Raw genomic sequence first — 6,692 nt, 5'->3', positions numbered from 1 at the left:
CGCGTCTGCGTCTCATTATATAGTGGTGGGGTTCAGCGGTGACTGGTGTGCATGAGTACACGGGAAGATATGCATGCAAATGCAATGTGCCTAGACAAACCATCTTACGCGTCAACCTGATCAAACAAGGTGCGGTCAGAAAGGAGGCCCCATACAGTCCAAGATGTGTGGGGCCGACTGCAACGCCACCACATTGTTCTTTCTCTCGTGTGGGTGCCGACTAACTCTGGCTCTCGATTCACTTCCGATGTGCGGCGGCGGAGCAAAAGGGAGGGCCAGCAGAAATTGACTAGACTAGAGACTGGCACTTCAGAGTAAAATTCGGTGGGCAACTGACTGGAGAAACTTTAAAACATTAGTTTATTTGTATCCAACATTCTCGCACGTGTTCTTGTCGACGTCATGTTTTGGCATGGCCCAAAAATAATAATTAAGATGACCTTGAATGGAAATGTTTTCTATCCTCAAAATGAGCAACATTGCTGATGGGCTCATTGCCATCCGATCTCACCGTGGAAACAGAAAATAATCTCGCCTCGGCTAAAGTTGTATTCTTCTCGGCGTCACTTGCTCTGCAGCACCCAACGGTTTGTCCCTCGCACGGGGCCGATTAGAAGGAGGATGTGGGGGCGCCCGGTCGAAGCGGCGAGGAGGGCCTAGAGTGAGCGCGGCGGCGAAGACCTCCCCAGCAAGTGTGGCGGAGGCGGCCTGCGCCGGGGCTCGGCGACGGAGATCCCCCTAGCAAGCGCGGCGGCGGCCTGCGCAGGGGGGGCTCGCCAGTAAGCACAGCGGCCACTTGCACATGTGGCCTCGGTCCTCCTCGCGGTCGTTGTGGAGGCAGACGCCAGCTCGGGCGCAATCATTGATAAGTGGGACCAGGGGTGGACATGAGCAGACGACAGCGGTCGATGAGAGCGTCCGCTTCTGTCCGCTTCGTACCCATTTGTTCCCATATTTGCCTAGATTTGGATCAAATGGACAATAAATGGACAGCAGGCGGACACGGACGTCCGTTTGGGTCATCCCGTTGGGTCAACTTTTGCGTCCGGATGACCCAAACGGACAAAATGGTTCGCTGCGTTTGGCTTGCTCTAAACATTTTATATTTCTTCATTCACTTTTCATTTTTCTAATAAGGACTTGCTATTAGTCATAAACATGCATGCACCATTGTCCCCCTCCTCTTCCTTAAGAAACATTGGGTCCCTTCGCCTTTCATCGGCGTAGCCGCTAGCGGGCTCGTCTCCTATGGCCTCAAGGACATGGGGTCGTAGTGGATCCCGGTCCTTGTCGGTGGAGGGCTTTTGTTTTTATATGTTTTCTCACTTATTGTTAGGCTTTGTGTCATGTTAAAAAAAATGAGATGGCGACAGCTTCCAGAAAATGGAATAGATTTTTCCTTGTCTAGCCCCCATTCTCATATGAATCTAGCATAGTGAGTGGGTGTGTGAGATGTGCGTGTGGTTGATCTGTCGTTGGTGGATCTACTCAAATTTGGTTCTCGTTCATCTACGCGTGTGTGTCTTTGGGTTAGATCCTTCCGATCTACGATACTCTTCATCGGCGGCGATTTCTATTCTCGAGCGTTGGCCTTATGAAGCCTTAGCACGACGACTTCCTGACTGTTTGTTACCATAACTTTTGCCCAACTCTAACGCGGGAGGGGCGATGATGGCGACGCGCATTTGGCTAGCTTCGTGTTGGAAATATGCCCTAGAGGCAATGATAAATTAGTTATTATTATTATTTCTTTGTTCGTGACAATCGTTTATTATCCATGCTATAATTGTATTGATTGGAAACTCAAATACATGTGTGGATACATAGACAAAACTCTGTCTCTAGTAAGCTTCTAGTTGACTAGCTCGTTGATGAAAGATGGTCAAGGTTTCCTGACCATAGACAAGTGTTGTCTCTTGATAACAGGATCGCATCATTAGGAGAATCATTTGATGGACTAGACCCAAACTATGAATGTAGCATGTGATCGTGTCATTTTGTTGTTATTGTTTTCTGCGTGTCAAGTATTCATTCCTATGACCATGAGATCATGTAACTCACTGACACCGGAGGAATACCTTGTGTGTATCAAACGTCATAACGTCACTGGTGACTATAGAGGTGCTCTACAGGTATCTCTGAAGGTGTTCGTTGAGTTGGCATGGATCAAGACCGGGATTTGTCACTCCGTGTGACGGAGAGGTATCTCGGGGCCCACTCGGTAATACAACATCACATACAAGCCTTGCAAGCAATGTGACTCAAGTGTAAGTCACGGGATCTTGTGTTACAGAACGAGTAAAAGAGATTTACCGGTAACGAGATTAAAATAGATATAGGGATAATGACGATCAAATCTCGGGCAAGTAACATACCGAAGGACAAAGGGAATGTTATACGGGATTATATGAATCCTTTGCACAGAGGTTCAACCGATAAGATCTTCGTAGAATATGAAGGATCCAATATGGACATCCAGGTCCCGCTATTGGATATTGACCGGGGAGTGTCTCGGGTCATGTCTACATAGTTCTCGAACCCGCAGGGTGTGCACACTTAAGGTTCGGTGACGTTTTAGTTTAGTTGAGTTATATGTGTTGGTGACCGAAGGTTGTTCGGAGTCCCGGATGAGATCACGGACGTCACGAGGTTTTCCAGAATGTTGAGTTGAGTTGAGTTATAGGAAGTTGGTGTTTGGATTCCGGAATGTTTTCGGGCGTTGCCGGTAGTGTACAGGGAGTGACGAATGGGTTCCGAGGGCGCACTGGATGGGCCCACCACGCCCCAAGGGGTCCACGTGGGTTTATTGGATGCACAATAAGGTATAATGGGCTGACAAAGTCATCCAAGAAAAGCTCATGAGAAAAAAGTAAAAAATCTGAAAGAGGTGGGAAAATAAAGAAGGAGTCCTAATCCAAGTGGGATTGGAGAAGGACTCCTCCCTTCCCAAGTCGGCCGACCCAAGGAGGCCTTCTTGGCCGGCTATCTAAGGGCTTGCCCCACCCCTTGGATCCTCCTATATATACTTGAGGTTTAGGGCTGTTTGAGACAACTTAGCCACGTGCAACTCAAACCTACACCTCGTAGTTCTTCTTTTAGATTAGATTTTTACGGAGCCTACACCTCGTAGTTCTTCCTTTAGAATAGATCATCACCAACACCGGCGCACCGTCACGCTGCCGGAGAACTCATCTACTTCTCCGTCTCTCTTGCTGGATCAAGAAGGCCGAGATCGTCATCGAGCTGTACGTGTGCGGAATGCGGAGGTGTCGTCCGTTCGGCGCTAGATCGGAATGGATCGTGGGACGACGGTAATTTGAATCACGAAGCTGTACCACTATATCAACCGCGTTTCTTAACGCTTCCCACCTAGTGATCTACATGGGTACGTAGATCTAATCTCCTCTCGTAGATGAACATGACCATGAGAGATTTTCGTGTGCGTAGGAAATTTTTGTTTCTCATGCAACGTTCCCCAACACTTATGTGCTTGTAGTCGTTGCTAGTAGGTCTATGAATTCGGATGTAACTTTTATTAATTTTTATATTCATTACACTATCATGATTGAAGATGGATAGATTGAAAGTTTTCTTGCAAAAAATAATAAATAAACATTCATGCACATTTCACTTACTTTAATCATGATTTTCATCAAGTAAAAAAATTAAAATACATTTGAGCTATATTTCTCAGTTTCATCAACAATTAACACATATTTCAATTGATTGAAATAATGAGATTTAGACAAGTCCTGTATTCATTCAGACATTTAAAAAAATCACTTTTCATTGCTACATAAACAACTATAGCTCATAAACCTGCCCACACCTTTCAGTTATTTCAATCAAATTAATCAATTTAACACATATTTCAATTGTTTCCCTCGATTCAGAAATTATTAACCACATGTTTTAGTTGCTGATAGAGAAATGTTCGAAACGATGAAATTTAAACTAGTCCTATTTTTTTTCTCATTGACTTTTTTTTGTTTCAAGTTCACAACTGTTAGTTCATTAACATCACACAACCTTCTATTATTTCAGTTATACTTTTATTAATTATGAATACATTAACACATATTTCTATTAATTATCTAAGTTTAAAAAAAATATTTGACACATTTTTGAATGGCTGAAATACAACTGAAAATGATACTTAAAGTATCATGTTTTTTCTTGTAACTTTTTTCAAAACCTTGCTCGCTTTTCATCCATTAAAAACGTTTCCAGGTATAGTTCATAAATAGTCTCACAACTTTCAATTATTTTAGATATATTTCAGCTTCTAGAAGAGAATTAACATATATTCTGATTATTTCGCTCAACTTCAGAAAAGAAATTCGGTTGAATGAAATATGATTAGGAAGTGACATTTGAATTTGTTTTTGGATGTAGATTTGTACGACCAGTGTGTGCGACCAGTGTGCGTAGACAAAGTATGCTGATCCAACGCGTCACAAGTTGCGCTCAGAAAGGAATCATATCTAGTCCACGCCATGTGGGGCCCACTATCCGACGAGATTGCTCTTTCTCTTGTCTCTTGTATATATAGGCGCCGAACTCCCGCACCCTCGTCGCTGTCTATGTGGAGTGCGGCGGCCGAGCGAAAGGAGGGCCAGCAGAAATTGACTAGACTAGCACTTCTCTCCTGCTCAGAGTAAAATTCGGTGGGCAACTGGCCTAGACAAACTTTACAGCATTAGTGGTTTATTTGTACCCAACATTCTCGCACGTGTTCTTGTCGACATCATATTTTGGCAGACCAAAAAGTTAATTAAGATTCTCCGTAAAGAAAAACAACGAAACATTCACATTGCCCATACACATAAAAATAGTATGAAGGAATGCTAATTAGATAGAGGTAATGCAATGTGTTCTAAACTTTATTTATTATGGAAGTACACGTAAATTTAATTGTGGTTTCAAAACTGTATCAAAATGAGCAACACAAATGATGGGCTCATTGCCATCCGATCTTTGTTGAGATTTTTTAATTTAAATCTTTTATATTTCTTCATTCACTTTTCAATTTTTTAATAAAGACATGCTATTAGTCATAAACATTCATGCACCGCCGTCCTCCTCCTCTTCCGTAATAAACTTAGGGACCCTTCGCCTCCTGTCAGCGCCGCTGGTCCACCTTGTCTCCGGCGGCCTTAGGACCATGGAAACGCGGTGGATCTCGGCCCTTGTCGACGGGAGGTCTTCCTTTTTACATGTTTCCTTATTTTTTGTTACGGTTTGTGTCATGTTCAGGAAAGCGAGACGACGGCACCTTTCTGGAGATGGAATAATGTCCTCCTCGCCTAGCCCCTATTCTGGTGATGCGTCTAGCATTGTCGGTGGGTGTGTGGAGATGTGCCTTCGGTGGATCTATCGTTGGCGGATCTGTTTGAATTTGGTTGTCATTCATCTACGTTTGTGTGTCTTTGGGTTAGATCCTTCCGATCTACGCTACTCTTCATCGACGACGGTTGCTGTTCTGGAGCGTTGGTCCTATGGGGTCTTTGCACGACGACTTCCACGACTATCTATTGCAATAAGTTCTGCCCTGCTCCAGCGAGGGAGGGGCGATGATGACGACGTGCATTCGGCTCGCTTCGGTGCTTGTAGTCGGCACTAGGTGGTATATGAATCTGGATGTATTTTATATTATTCTTCTTGTTCGTTGTACTACCATGATTGAAAGTGAATAGGTTGAAAGTTTTCCCACAAAAAATAAAATAAAATAAACATTCATCCACATTTCACTTATTTTAATGATAATTTTCATCAATTTGAAAAAACATTTAACACACATTTGAGTTATATTTCCCAGTTTCATCACCAACTAACACATATTTCAGTTGATTGAAATAATGAGATTTAGACAAGTCCTATATTCATTCAGACATTTAAAAAAATCACTTTTCATTGCTACATAAACAACTATAGCTCATAAACCTGCCCACAGCTTTCAGTTATTTCAATCAAATTAATCAATTTAACACATATTTCAATTGTTTCCCTCGATTCAGCAACTATAAACCTGATGTTCTTTAGTTGATGATAGAGAAATGTTTGAAACGATGAAATTTAATCTAGTCCTATTTTTTAAAAACTTTTTTGTTTTGTCATGGATGTTTTTTGTTTCAAGTTCACAACTATAGTTCATTAACATCACACAACCTTCTATTATTTCAGTTATATTTTTATTAATTATGCATTAACACATATTTCTATTAATTATCTAAGTTATAGCAAATATTTGAAACATTTTTAGCAAAAATTCAACAAAACAAAGTAATATCGAGGAGATACCACAATTTAACACAAAAAAACTAGTACCGGATTCAAGTGTAAATCACCAAAAAAAACTGATGAAGATGAGCTTTTTTTGCACACCAAATCCATGGCCAACTTACTTTGTTCAGACACCCTATGTTTTCAATTCGGAGAGAGAGAAGGAGAGAGAGAATGGGGAATAGGAAGAAGGGGAGAGGAAGATAGCGTGGAGTACTTAGGAGGAAGATACGGTCGCATAGAGGAGTCGATTCAGGGTTTTCATTTTTTGGCGGAAGAGAGAGTATATCTTATCTTATCTTACGTACTAATTTCTTCTTAATCATGGCATTTTTACAAAAAAAGTCCCTGACATTTTATGTATTCAACCCGCACTTCCTTTTTAAGTGAAGAAAACGAAAAACCGTTCG

This window comes from Hordeum vulgare, chromosome 3H (genome assembly GCF_904849725.1).
Source record: "Hordeum vulgare subsp. vulgare chromosome 3H, MorexV3_pseudomolecules_assembly, whole genome shotgun sequence".
NCBI classification, from domain to species: Eukaryota; Viridiplantae; Streptophyta; class Magnoliopsida; order Poales; family Poaceae; genus Hordeum; species Hordeum vulgare.
Note: the sequence above shows the minus strand (reverse complement) of the source record.